This window comes from Gymnoscopelus braueri (genome assembly GCF_963280865.1).
Source record: "Gymnoscopelus braueri genome assembly, chromosome: 22".
NCBI lineage: Eukaryota > Metazoa > Chordata > Actinopteri > Myctophiformes > Myctophidae > Gymnoscopelus > Gymnoscopelus braueri.
The window spans coordinates 32,051,666-32,066,531 of NC_137624.1; the positions used below are offsets into that span (position 1 = coordinate 32,051,666).

Consider the following 14,866-nt stretch of genomic DNA (forward strand, 5'->3'; position numbering starts at 1 on the left):
AATGTATACTGCTACTACTACTACTACTACTACTACTAATACTACTACTACTACTAATAAGAATACAAATATATAGACGTAAAATGCTCAAGCATCTTATTAACACGTCTGCAGTTTTTCGCTGATCTGAGCGATCCAGAGAGAGAGAGAGAGAGAGAGAGAGGAGAGAGAGAGAGAGAGAGAGAGAGAGAGAGAGAGAGAGAGAGAGAGAGAGAGAGAGAGAGAGAGAGACTTGTTGTCTCTCAGTCAGTATTGAGAACTGACTGATTGACTACAACGGAAACATTTGATTCACGAAAAACTGGAAAAAACATGTTTTGAGGGAGGTTTTAGTGCACAAGAGTGAAGTCTTAAATGAAAGTGTGTGAAAGGGTGTGTACAGTAACTTGAGTAAATCTACTTAGTTACTTTCCACCACTGGTATAGTTGGCTTCACACACGATCATCAATGGTTTTCAATCAACCTATCTATCTATCTATCTATCTATCTATCTATCTATCTATCTATCTATCTATCTATCTATCTATCTATCTATCTATCTATCTATCTATCTATCTATCTATCTATCTAATCTAATCTAATCTAACTAATCTATCTATCTATCTATCTATCTATCTATCTATCTATCTATCTATCTATCTATCTATCTATCTATCTATCTATCTATCTATCTATCTATCTATCTATCTATCTAATCTATCTATCTATCTATCTATGTATTTATCATCCAGTGACATTTACACACCTTCTCCACTAGGGGGCGAAAGGCAGTGCGGCAACAGCATAGATGGGCAACAGTGCCCTAGTGGATCCTTTATTACGCATGCGTTGCGTTAAAGACGTTGACCAGAACGTAACGTGAAGTCATGTTGTGTGCTGAAAGCATGCTTCAAATTTCAATCTTCTACAACTAGCAGTAGCTCGTGATGTGTGGTCTGTGCAGCAAAGATTGCGGTGAAAACATGTCCCGTAAAGGTCGGAGGTAAAACGCTGTCGATAAATGAACACGTGGCGTCGGAGAGAGAGGAGATATCGAGTGTTTTGGTAAAATAGCAAAGTGGTGGTGATGGTTCTTCTGTTGCGTGAAGCTTGTTAAATAGTTTGTGTTGGAGGCGGAGTCCATGCAGACTCAGAGCAGAGTCCATGAGAAAACGTCTTCCAGAGAGAGAGAGAGAGAGAGAGAGAGAGAAGAGACACGACTAGAAACCAGTGGTGGAAAAAGTACTCACATTCTTACTTAAGTAAAAGTAACAATACTGCATTGTAGAAATACTCTGTTACAAGTAAAAGTCCGGATTCAAAATTGACTTGAGTAAAAGTACAAAAGTATTGGTATCAAAATGTACTTAAAGTACCAAAAGTAAAAGTACAAAATGAAATAGCAGATCTACAAGCTCACAACGCGTCGCGATGCGACGCGTTGTGAGCTTGTGATCGGCTATTTTCAAATAGCCTATGTATAAAAATAGGGCTAAAGTGTTAGCGTATGTTTCTTAATATCATAATTTATATATGAAAAGTAACTAGTAACTAAAGTTTCAATAATTGTAGTGGAGTAAAAGTACAGTATTTTCCTCTGAGATGTAGTGGAGTAGAAGTAAAAGTATGAGAGAGAGAGAGAGAGAGAGAGGAGAGAGAGGAGAGAGAGGAGAGAGAGAGAGAGAGAGAGAGAGAGAGAGAGAGAGAGAGAGAGAGAGAGAGAGAGAGAGAGAGAGAGAGAGAGAGAGAGGAGAAGAGAGAGAGAGAGAGAGAGAGAGAGAGAGAGAGAGAGAGGAGAGAGAGAGGAGAGAGAGAGAGAGAGGAGAGAGAGAGAGAGAGAGAGAGAGAGAGAGAGGAGAGAGAGAGAGAGAGAGAGAGAGAGAGAGAGAACTGCTGGACATCGATCTACACACTGCAGGTTCGTGAACACATGTTTGTATCACGTTGAACACGAGCTTAGCTAGTCGTAGCTCCTTGTAGCTAAGCTACTAGGCTATAGTGGCTTAGCTACAAGTAGCCAGTGGTGGAAAGTAACTAAGTACTGTACTTAGGAACAATGTTGAGGTTTTTGTACTTTACTTGAGTATATCCAATTTCCAATACTTTTACTTCTACTCCACTACATCTCGGGTCCAAATATTGTACTTTTTACTCCACTACATTTATTTGAAAACTTAAGTTACTAGTTACTTTGTAGAGTTTGATTACTATTACAAAACATACATTAATCACTTCGGCGCTGTATACATTTTGATCATTTGGAAATGGCCTATCTACAAGCTCACTGTGTCGCGATACATTGTGAACTTGTAGCTTGTAGATCTGCTATTTTCAAAAGCTTTTTATACACTTGAAAACTTGAAATGGGACATTCTGCATAATGAGTACTTTTACTTTTGGTACTTTAAATACATTTTGATACCAATACTTTTGTACATTTACTCAAGGACATTTTGAATTACGGACTTTTACTTGTAACAGAGTATTTCTACATTTCAGTATTGGTAACTTTTACTTAAGTAAAACATTTTAGTACTTTTTCCACCACTGCAAGTAACTACTACCAGCTGCGTTACTAGGCTAGTGACTAGGGGTGTTGAAAAAAATCGATTCATGTAAGAATCAAGATTCTTATTATCAACTTCAAAATCGATTCACAATTTCCAAAAATCTTAAGTTTTTTTTTGCTGTTTATAGTTACAGGAGTTTTTACTCTTATGGTGTTTGTGATATGAAATGTAAGCTTACTATAATCACAGTAACATTATCATGTCTTAAAGGGCAAGACCACTTTGGTAAAGGTTTGGGTTGTGTAGTTACCTTGCCATGATGAAACTCCAAAGGTGGACAAGAAAAAAAAAAAAGCTCCTCATTGACTTACATTGTACTGTAAAACAGCTCTCAAAGTCACTCTTTTAGCACGTAAACGAACGCAAACAAAGTTGATTCAGACAATATAGAACATCACCAAACCCAGTACTGTTTTTTTTTTTTAAATAAAAATGTCAACTTCCTGTTGATTTTGCCATTTTTAATAAGTAGAAAACCTGGAAATTTTTTTATTAAAAAAAACAAACAGTACTGGGTTTGGTGATGCTCTATATTGTCTGAATCAGCTATGTTTGGGTTCATTTATGTGCTAAAAGAGTGACTTTGAGAGCTGTTTTACTGTACAATGTAAGTCAATGAGGAGCATATTTTGAATTATCAATTTCTAATCAATGGAGCAATTATTTTTGATTTCTTGCCCACCTTTGGAGTTACATCATGGCAAGGTAACTACACAACCCAAACCTCTACCAAAGTGGTCTTACCCTTTAAGTCATATTCAAGGACTTTTTTTAAAATACTAACTCACCCAGTCACTTTCAGTTCAGCACAGCGTGTGTGTGTGTGTGTGTGTGTGTGTGTGTGTGTGTGTCCAGCTCACTCTCATTGACACTCGTTAATGTTACTTATCAAAGCAATGATGTTGTTTCTTCATCAAATAGAACTACACCTAATCTAAGATTTCATCAAAGCCAAGATGTTTTTTTTTCTTTCTCTCTGGTATTTTATATATTTTTTGTTTGAGCTGTTGGAAATAACTAGGCTACACTTGGTTGTTAAGTCCAGATGAAAACAATATGACTGATATCATTTTAGATTAAACTGATTGGGATTTTGTTTATATGAGAATCAATTTTTTAAACGTTTTGAATCGAAAAAAACTAAAACAAAACGGAACAGAATCGTTTTGATTTTGAAAAATCGGAATCGTGACCCCAAGAATCGGTATCGAATTGTGAGATAGCTTGGGCTTCTTTTTCTGCAAAGTTGCTTGTAAATATTGTTTTTTTGGGGCTTGTTTCTAAAGTGTAGTTGATTATTTGGGCTGGTTTCCAGTAGTGTAAAGTAACTAAGTATATTTACTCAAGCACTGTACTTTTGAGGTATATATAAATGTTGTACTTTTACTCTACTATAATTGTTGCAGAGATGCTGCAAGATATAAGGACTGTATTCACTATTGGGCTGGCTCTTTCTAATGATCGCCGCGAATGGTTGATGGGAGCCGAGATTGGATGGTTCTGAATCGCACACGTTGAATATGGTGGATAGCCTCTGATATTTACCTAGCTATTATTACTATTATTGCTATTGTTACTTATGACTGCCGACGCCATCCCATCTGACAATCTCGGTATTTATGGGTAGGACATGATGCCATGCGGTCGCAAGGTGACGTCACGCTGGCGTTGTGTCCATATACGGCCGTAGTACCGGATATCGCTGTCCTTTGTAACAATAATTATGATTATAACTTATTACATTATAAAACATACATTAACCACTTTAGCCCTATTTTATACCTAGGCTATTTGAAATTAGCCGACCTACAAGCTCACAACGCATCGCATCATTGCGGATCTGCTATTTTCAAACATTTTAGTACTTTTGGTACTTTAAGTACATTTTGATACCAATACTTGTTGTACTTTTACTCAAGTAATTCCAGACTTTCACTTGTAACAAAGTTCTTCTACATTGCAGTATTGATACTTCTACTTAAGTAAAACATTTGAGTACTCTTTCCACCACTGCTTGTTTCTAAAGTGTAGTTCATTATTTGGGACTTGTTTCCATGTTGTTGAAACCAGTGGTTCTTAAACATTTTCATGTCAAGGACCCCCAAATTAATATGTAATATAAATTTGTCCGCAGACCCATCTGAAAATATTTTGTGCCAGGGACCCTCCATACAAGATTTGTTGTTAAAATGTTTCAAAAACGTTCCAAAATTACATATTTTTTTCCCTTCAACATTATATATATATTTTTTTTAAATGGCAGATGTACAAACTCACAATGCGTCGCATCGCTACGCGTTGTGAGCTTGTAGATCTGCTATTTTCAAATAGCCGTAGCCTAGTCGATTTTTTGGGGATTGTTATCATAGACCTGATTGCTTGTTTTTCTCGCTAAACCTGGGAACATTGAATATGCGACGCTAAACGCTAATAAGACTTCCCAACAATGGCGAAGATTAAAGTCAGGGTGAACATGGCCAAATAATAACTTAATAGCCAAACTAGCTCTGAGGAAGCACGCTAGTATTTAGGTTAAAGCTGTAGCCTGAGGCTAAGTTGCAGTGTTGAAGAAAGGGGCGGCAATTTCCTCCGGGATGGGAAAAGGGGGGGGGGGGGGGGGAACTGCGAGGGGGGCTTTTGTGCAATAAAAACGCTAGACATTTTGATGCGGTGTGGGGCTGGGCTGTGCGGGACAATGTCATGCTTAAGCTGTGACGGAAAAGCGGCTTGAGCTCCGTGGTCATTATCCAGAAATAGCACACCACTGTATTCAGTGATTGACCAATCAGAATCAAGCATTCAACAAGCCATGTAAAAAACATATATATAATGCATACATTGGCTATTTGAAGAAAAAAAATGCATATTTGGAAGATTTTTTAAACTGGTTTGGGGCTCCCTGGCAACACATCATTTTCAGATTGGGGTTGGGGACAATTCATTTGGGGGTCAATGACATGAAAATATTTGAGAACCACTGGTTTAGATTATTAAACAATTTGGAAACGAGCCCAAAAAAAAAAACGCAATCCAGCAACTACCAACTGAACCACATTTAGGGTTGCCAACTAACCTGAAATTCAAATAGCACCCGACAGGGCATACCTTATTTCTAAGAAAGATGAGGGACGTCCAGAAAAAAGTTTAAATCCCACTGTATATATCTCAGTTTTTGTATATTAATTTAACCATTTGAACCACAGCATCCATATTTTGGAGGGAACATTAGTCAAAATTAGAAGCTTTTAAGCTTGTAGATCAGTTCAACAAGGGACACTTCTTTTAGTTTTCATATATAATATAATGTATAAACCTGAAATGTGGTGTTAATACGTTAAACATTTTTATTATTCTAGATTCTCATTTGTTGTTTATAATTGTTATTATTCAAATAAAAGTTACTTATTGAGAATAAGTTACTTATTGAGAAACAATTGTTTTTCTTTACAAATCAAGACTCGACAGCCTAACCATTTATAATTGTATAGTGCTGTAAAAAGGGATGTTTTAAAAAATGAAAATCAAATAGTGACCTTAGAATCGAGAATTGAATCGTGGATTAGGAGAATCTTGACACCCCTACTAAATAATAATTACGTTATTTCTACTGGTGATTTCCACAGACTACCACAGGGAGAGGTTTACAGTATCAAGAGAGAAGGCCTCCGAAAGATATTCAACGTTGTCAGAGGAACAGCGAGAGATGGACGAGGGACGTGGACAGTTTGATGTCAGGATGCAACCTGTTGTAAAGTTGAACCGTATAGGTATGTATTGTACTGTTTTATTTACAGTGGTGACTTGTCATCTTTTATATTAATATAAAAGATGGGAAGGGAAGGGAACTGGTTGGAATAACGTGTTCCTTCCACGCGCTACGTCCTACCGGGGCAAACTCCCCCCTGTCAGGTGACAAGAAGGTCAGTTGGCTCTCATGCATTGAAGGAGGCATGAGCTCGGCCCTGGGCTCCCTAGGCTGGTGGGGGGAGTGTAGCGCCCAGGATCACTTAAAAAAGTGGCACTGGGTGAAAAAGGGTTACAAAATCGTGGGATAAAATATACAAAAGCCTCGTTGTACGACTGTGTCGTGCACCGAAAATGGCAGATCTACAAGCTCACAACGCGTCGTGGACGCAAGGCATTGTGAGCTTGTAGATCTGCTATTTTTGACACGCGATCCGCTGTACGCCGAAGTATAAATCTAGCTTGTACGTACAACTGGCTGCAGTCATACATCTGCATTATGATTCAAACAGACTGTAACATCCAAATCGTTGGTTCTTGAATAATTTTTTTGTTTCAGTGTACCACACTGGCTGCTGTTATAATATCTGCATTACTGTTCAAGCAGAATGTAACAAACACAGTATAAGTAAAATGATGATGTCATGATATACTGTATTTGGTTAGGTCAAAACTATGTTAAATCCACCTTTGCCCACTACTAGTATTTCTTACCATAAGGTGTGCTCATACTACAGATTCAGATTCATATACATTTAAATTATATATATATACATATATTTATGATTTTTGGGCGGTGAAACCGCCCCTATAAGTGAGATTTGGAAAAATGTACAAATATCTTGGGCAGTGAAACCGGCCCTGAAAGTGAGGTTTGGAAATTAGTACAATTATCCTGCGCTGTGATTGGCCAATCACAATCTATTCAGGACTGTGATTGGCCAGTGTCACATGACACATGTGCATGGCCCTATATAAGCAACCATAACTTGAAAAAAAACAAAAATTTGTTTTTTTCAAGTTATGGTTTCGTCCATCATAAAGAGTGTTTCAATAAATGTATTTATCTTTTGTACATGATTGGTTGACTCCATTCAGTATTGTGATTAGCTAGCAAGACACCGCCCACTTCACACAGGGTGTGATTTTTTAAATGTATATATATTTGTATTTATCGATATCGGTCTTGAGAAGCAGGAAGTTATCTATCGGTTTCAAAAAATCACACCCAGTGTGAAGTGAGCGGTGCTATTTATGAGTTCTTAATTTCATCATGCATCTCGGTAGCCAATCACAGCACGTCCTGCGAAGTGACGTGCTTAAATTTTTTACATTATTATTAATTTCTTCATGTGTCTCGCTAGCCAATCACAGCGTGTCTGCGAAGTTTGGCGTTAATTTCATCATGTGTCTCGCTAGCCAATCACAGCACGTCCTGCAAAGCTTAGCCTATGGGCGTGTTTTCCACAGCATGGCGTCACAGCGAAAGGCAAATTTTCACGACGGAAAGAAAAACTTTCACCACGGATGGGTCCTAAACCCTCTTATAGGAGCGGTTGCACCGCTCAAAAAACAATATCGTGCACCTCTAGGTAGTTGGGGGGTCCTGTATTATGCTGGTGGTTATGTGCGCACACCATACCTCATAGCAGTGTTTCCCAACCACCGTTCTGCGGCCCTTTAGTGTGCTGTCCGAGATGCCTTGGTGTTCCGTTTAAAACTGAAAAAAAGAAGAAAAAAATCTATTACCCCCAAAAAAGAAAATTCAACTGCTCCTAGCGGCCTAATGGTAAGGCTGACGGAAATGGCAATGGATGTATTGGATGCAGCTCAAAGTGAACTTAGGTATTTAGTTTGTTGCCATCCGACCTTCATAGCCCGTGCTATCAAAGAAAAACGGGCGAGACTGGCCAAAACTGAATCGAAAATCGGTGAAAGTGGTTGTTTTCAAGATGTTTTGGCCATTATCTATGGAACGGAAAGTCCAATCTGCTCAGTTCAAAGCGTGTTGGATGCGTGTCTTTGAGGACATGAAGCATCAATGACACATTTTGATGTATGTACTGTATGTATGTATGTATGTATGTATGTATGTATACATGTACTATGAAGCATCAATGACACCTTTTGATGTATGTATGTATTGTTGATACTGTCAACTACCTGCGAGTCTTTATGTCAATTATTGTTTTCAGTGTTTATTTTTCTAGTGTTCTTTTAAAGCTTCTATTAAAATAATTGTACTAATTAAGTACAATAACTAAAAACAATGCAATGAATTTAAATATAAATTTACTATTTTTTACCCAGACAAATGACAAGTTCATGTAAAGGTGCCTCCAAAAGTCTATAGGAAACATTTATTTACAACCGAAGTTCCTCCAACTACCACAGCTATAAAACCGAGGCAACACTGCATGAATTACTTTGCAAACATTGAATTCTCTCTCTCTTTTTGTTTTTCTTAGACTTGCTGCGCCTCCCTGTGTGTAAAGAGGTTATCACTGCACAGGAGAAGAGCCCCAGTCTGGTCCATGAGGAACCAGAACCTCCACAGATTGAGGATGATGAAAACAGAGAGACAGAGCCTGTAGCAAGCACCTCAAGTGAACACATGAAAACACAAGCTGATACTCAGCTCCTCTCTTCATACTGTTCTGAATCTGACAATACAGTGGACAGTGATGATGGGGAGGAGACCAAACAAACTCACTCCACAAGGAGTCACACAGGCAAGAAAAGATTTACTTGTACTGAGTGTGGCAAAATGTTTGATCAAAAGACGCAGTTGACATTGCACACACTGATTCATACCGGGGAAAGGCCCTTTCCTTGTATAGTTTGTGGTTTAGGATGTTGTAGTAGTAGTCGGCTTAAACTACACTTGATGACTCATACAGGGGAAAAGCCCTTTCCTTGTACAGTTTGTGGCAAATGCTTTAGTCAAACGTCTGTGCTAAAACAACACATGATGACTCATACAGGGTACAAAGGCTTTAGTTGCACAGAGTGTGGGAAAATGTTTAATCGGAATGAACACCTGAAGCTGCACACAATGATTCATACAGGGGAAAAACCCTTTAGTTGTGCAGTTTGTGGTAAAAGCTGGAGGCAATTGGGCGATCTAAAAACACACTTAAGGACTCACACTGGGGAAAAGCCTGTTACTTGCAACGTTTGTGGTAAAGGATGTGCTCACAATAGTCAACTAAAAACACACATGAGGGTTCATACAGGAGAAAGGCCATTTTCTTGCTCTGAGTGTGGGTTAGGCTGTAGTAGTAGCAGTCAGCTTAACCAACACAAGAGGACTCATACAGGGGAAAAGCCATTTCATTGTACAGTTTGTGGCCATGGCTGTAGTCGAAGTAGTGAGCTTAAACAACACATGATGACTCATACAGGGGAAAAGCCTTTTTCTTGTTCAGATTGTGGTATGGGCTTTAGTCGAAAAGATCATTTACAAAGTCACATGAGGACTCACACAGGGGTAAAGCCCTTTACTTGTACAGTTTGTGGTAAAGGCTGCGTTGATCTGAAAACACACATGAGGACTCATACGGGGGAAAAACCCTTTATTTGTACAGTTTGTGGTAAAGGCTGTGTGCATAGTAGTCAGCTGAAAACACACATGATGACTCATACAGGGGAAAAGCCTTTCACTTGCACAGTTTGTGGTAAAGGCTGTAGACAAAGTGGTCATCTAAGAGCTCACATGAGGACTCATACAGGGGAAAAGCCCTATACTTGTACAGTTTGTGGTAAAGCCTATAGTCATAGTAGGGAACTAAAAACTCACATGAGGATTCATGCAGGGGGGACATGATTGTAGGTGCAGTTAGTGGGCTTATGTATTTTTTGCGTCTTTTTATGTGTATTATTTTTTAGGTGCTTTTCTAACACTGCTTTTTATTCTAACAATGTTGAGTTGAATGTTTGAATTGAAAATGTATTGATAATTGATTGTACAGATGAACGGTGATTGAGGACATTATTTAATGTAATCACCACCAGGTGTACCCTATCCTTATTGCTGGGGAGCGTGTGTGATTGGTCGTTGTCGACCCCTCTGTATGTGTATATACGTGCGGTGTTTCCACTTGTCAGTAGATGTCTGAGGAAGGTCTTTGGCCAAAACATTTTAAGTTCTTTAATAAAAGTATTCCTTTATTGATCAAGCGAAGACATTGTGCAGGTTTCATTGTCCTTACAGGTGCAGTTAGTTATAAATGCTTTAGTCAAAATGCACATCTGAACTAGCTTAGTGGCTTAGCTACAAGTAGCTACTATCAGCTAAGTTACTTGGCTAGTGACTTAGCTACTTGTTGCTTCTACTGAACAAGAGGCTAAGCTTAATAAGTACCTATACATCATAGGTACTATTAGCTACTTGTGGCTAAGATAATAGTACTATCTTAACTGAACCATATTTCCCGGTATATTTTGTTGCAAACTAACCTGATATTCAAATAAGGGTCGGGACACCCTGCCGGGCATCCAAGAAATATAACGGACGCCCAGAAAAAGTTAAAATCTTATTGTTATTTATGTACAGTTTTTTGTATATTATATGAAGCATTTAGTCAGGGGATATTAGCAGAAAGATTTCCAATCTTGGAATAAATTCCTTACCAAAAAAAATCTTCACCAATGTGTTTGTAAAGGTGTCTAGTAACACATCTCACAAAGACTGAAATTCAGTTTCCCTAGGAGAATTTTTGACAGCTGCTGAAAGTTGGGGTACCCACCATTTCTCTGCATTTCCATGCAGGGCACAAAAATCTAATTTTAATTCTGTTTTAAGTAGCATGTGAGGGGTCAAACTAGGGTGTTTTTATGATTCAGAATCATTGCAAGCATTTGTTTTGCACCAAAACCACTCCTTGGGCTAAAAACGGCCATAGCCATCCTTGTCCAGGTATACCTTTTGTGTAAAAAGCCCATTGAGATTGGGCTGTTTTTAGCCCAAGGAGTGAGTACTTAAAACAGAATTAAAATTTGATTGTTTTTGCCCTGCATGGAAATGCAGGGAAATGGTGGGTACCCCAACTTTCAGCAGCTGTCAAAAATTCTCCTAGGGAAACTGAATTTCAGCCTTTGTGAGATGTGTTACTAGACACCTTTACAACACATTGGTGAAGATTTTGTTAGGTAAGGAATTTATTCCAAGATTGGAAATCTTTCTGCTAATATCCCCTGACTAATTTGAACACGAGTATCCATATTTTTGGGGGAACATTAGCCAAAAATAGCAGATCTACAAGTTTGGCTATTTTAAGAGCTTTGGTATGTAGAAGAAAAAAGAGGTCCAAGTACAGAGACAACTCCAGTCCAGTTTACTAAGCCTAGAGAGGTTAATTTAACAATTTTCTGTATATGAGCTGTTTGAACTTGTAAGGTGTGTGTCATTGATTGATTCCCAAACATTAGGCACAGCGTGTGTCCCTGTCAGTTCAATACAGGGCACGTCTTTTAGTTTCCAGATAAGGGACCGATCACATTTGAGTGTGGTGCCTGCAATGTAGGAGAACGTGAAGGCAAGAGTTACTGAAGAGCTGAACCTTTCAGAATTCATTGCCTTAAAGCCTCACTATGAAACTTTATGTATAAAAACTGCACATCATAGCCTGACAAATGTCTTTCATAAATGAGTATAGGACACATGTATTTACAACTGAAGTTCCTCCAACTACCACAGCTAGAAAAAAACAAGGCAACAAACACCGCATGCATTTGTTTTCAAACATTTTAATGGATTTCTCTCCCCCTTTTTTTTCTTTCTTAGACTTGTTGCACCTCCCTGTGTGTAAAGAGGTTTTCACTGCACAACAGGAGAAGAGCTTTAGTGTGGCCCAGGAGCAACCAGAAACATCACTGATTAAAGATGATGATGAAAACAGAGAGACAGCCAGCACCTCAAGTGAATATGGTAAAACACAAGCTGGTGTTGAGGACTGTGGAACATCACAACCAAATTATGATGACCAGCGCCTCTCTTCACACTTTTCTGAATCTGACATTACAGACCACAGTGATGATTGGGAGGAGACCAAAATAACTCACTCCATGAGGAAGAAAAGGTTTACTTGTACAGAGTGTGGAATTGTTTTTAATCAAAAGACCAAGCTGACAACGCACACAATGATTCACACCGGGGAAAGACCCTTTACTTGTACAGTTTGTGGTGTAGGCTGTTTAAGCAGATGTGACCTTAAAGTACACTTGATGACTCATACAGGGGAAAAGCCCTTTCCTTGTACAGTTTGTGGCAAATTCTTTAGTCGAAAGTATGTGCTAAAACAACACATGGGGATTCATGCAGGGTACAAAGGCTTTAGTTGCACAGAGTGTGGGAAAATGTTTAATCGAAAGGATCACCTGAAGCTGCACACAATGATTCACACAGGGGAAAAACCCTTTAGCTGTGCAGTTTGTGGTAAAAGCTGCAGGCAATTGGGCGATCTAAAAAAACACATTAGGACTCACACTGGAGAAAAGCCTGTTACTTGCCAAGTTTGTGGTAAAGGCTGTGCTCACAAGAGTCAACTAAAAACACACATGAGGGTTCATACAGGCGAAAGGCCATTTTCTTGTACAGAGTGTGGGTTAGGCTGTAGTAGTAGCAGTCAGCTTAACCAACACAAGAGGACCCATAGGGGGGAAAAACCCTTTCATTGTACAGTTTGTGGCCAAGGCTGTAGTCGAATGGGTGAGCTAAAACAACACATGAGGATACATACAGGGGAAAAGCCTTTTTCTTGTTCAGATTGTGGTATGGGCTTTAGTCGAAAGGATCATTTAAAACGTCACATGAGGACTCACACAGGGGTAAAGCCCTTTACTTGTACAGTTTGTGGTAAAGGCTGCGTTGATCTGAAAACACACATGAGGACTCATACGGGGGAAAAGCCCTTTATTTGTACAGTTTGTGGTAAAGGCTGTGTTAGTAGTAGTCAGCTGAAAACACACATGTTGACTCATACAGATGAAAAGCCTTATACTTGTACAGTTTGTGGTAAAGGCTGTGTTAGTAGTAGTCAGCTGAAAACACACATGATGATTCATACAGGTGAAAGGCCTTATACTTGTTTCGTTTGTGGTAAAGGCTGTGTTAGTAGTAGTCAGCTGAGATCGCACATGAGGACTCATACAGGTGAAAAGCCTTATACATGCACAGTTTGTGGTCAAGGCTGTGTTTATAGTAGTTCTCTGAAAATACACATGGGGACTCATACAGGTGAAAAGCCTTGTACTTGTACAGTTTGTGGTAAAGGCTTTAGACAAATGTGTAATCTAAGATCTCACATGAGGACTCATACAGGATAAAATCCCTTAATTTGTACAGTTTGTGGTAAAGGTTATAGTCAAAGTAGTGAACTAAAAACTCACATGTGGATTCATGCAGGGGGGAAATGATTTTAGGTGCAGTCAGTGGCCTTTTGTGTTGTGTCCTTTTATAGGTGTACTTTTATTGTTGAGGTTATTTTATATTACAGTTTTGTTCCCACATAATGTAGAGTTGATTGATGATGTTTGAATTGTAAATGCATTGTATTAAGAATCAAGTGTGTGTGTGTGTGTGTGTGTGTGTGTGTGTGTGTGTGTGTGTGATTGGTCGTTGTCGACCCCTCTGGATGTGTATATAAGTTTGGTGTTTCCACTTGTCGGCAGACGCCCGAGGAAAGTCTTTGACCAAAACTTGTTAATTCCTTTAATAAAAGTGTTCCTTTATTGAGCAAGTAAAGACAGTGTGTGAGTGTCCTCCTTACAGGTGCAGTAAGTGACAAATGCTCAGAACATAATGAAGATTCATACAGGGGAGAAACTGTTGGATGAACAGTAACAAATGTGTCCCTGCTTGGCAATAAGGTCCACAATTTGTCCATTTTATGCACCGTCCATAGAACGGTGTTGAGCAGCACCAGAAATAACAGATATGGGGAATGAGGGTTAAGATGAGCCACTTTTCACGTTTTTTGGCAAAGACAGGCAAAATTGGCCTCATGGTGGCGCTATAACTTCAAATTTGAAAAGATTTGCAGAGGTTCTATGAGTGTGCATGCAAAGTTTAACAGCGATCGGTTCATCGGTGGGTGAGATTAGCTGTTTACGGATGGAAGGACCTCCCTCCCTCCAAGGGCCACTATCACCGTGTCCGAAAAACTGCTCCCACATAAGATTTGTGTGCTAAAATAGATTTTTTTGCAGATCTTGGTTCTATAGAGTCCAAACTTTGAAATTGATGGGCTTCAAATGTTTCTGACCCCATCCTCATTCTGGGGTGTCATCTATTTTGGGACCTCCCAGAATAGTACGCCAGCCAGCCAAGGCCGATTTTCATTGTATTAGAGTTACTTTACAGGTTTTACAATATTCTGAGTTGATTTATGACACTTTTAAAGCAGCCAGAAAAATCTTTTCCGGCGTTTGGTTGGGGTCTTTCTTTACCTGGGACACCCTGGACTAACCAGTCTCCGCCAGATGGGGCGGTTTTGAGTTCACAAGGAAGTAGGCTGTGAAACAAGTGTGTGAAGCAAGCTTCTTCCATCTGTGCCTCTAAAACCGCTCCTTT

At 39.1% G+C, this 14,866-nt stretch overlaps 1 long non-coding RNA gene across 1 annotated transcript; it reads left to right on the forward strand.

Annotated features, from left to right (window-relative positions):
• Window positions 1–1,835: 1,835 nt before the first annotated feature.
• Window positions 1,836–13,436, forward strand: LOC308078619. Its single transcript, XR_013932556.1, has 4 exons — window positions 1,836–1,898; window positions 6,174–6,317; window positions 8,763–9,026; window positions 12,080–13,436. It is a non-coding gene; the product is annotated as an uncharacterized lncRNA (long non-coding RNA).
• Window positions 13,437–14,866: the final 1,430 nt, after the last annotated feature.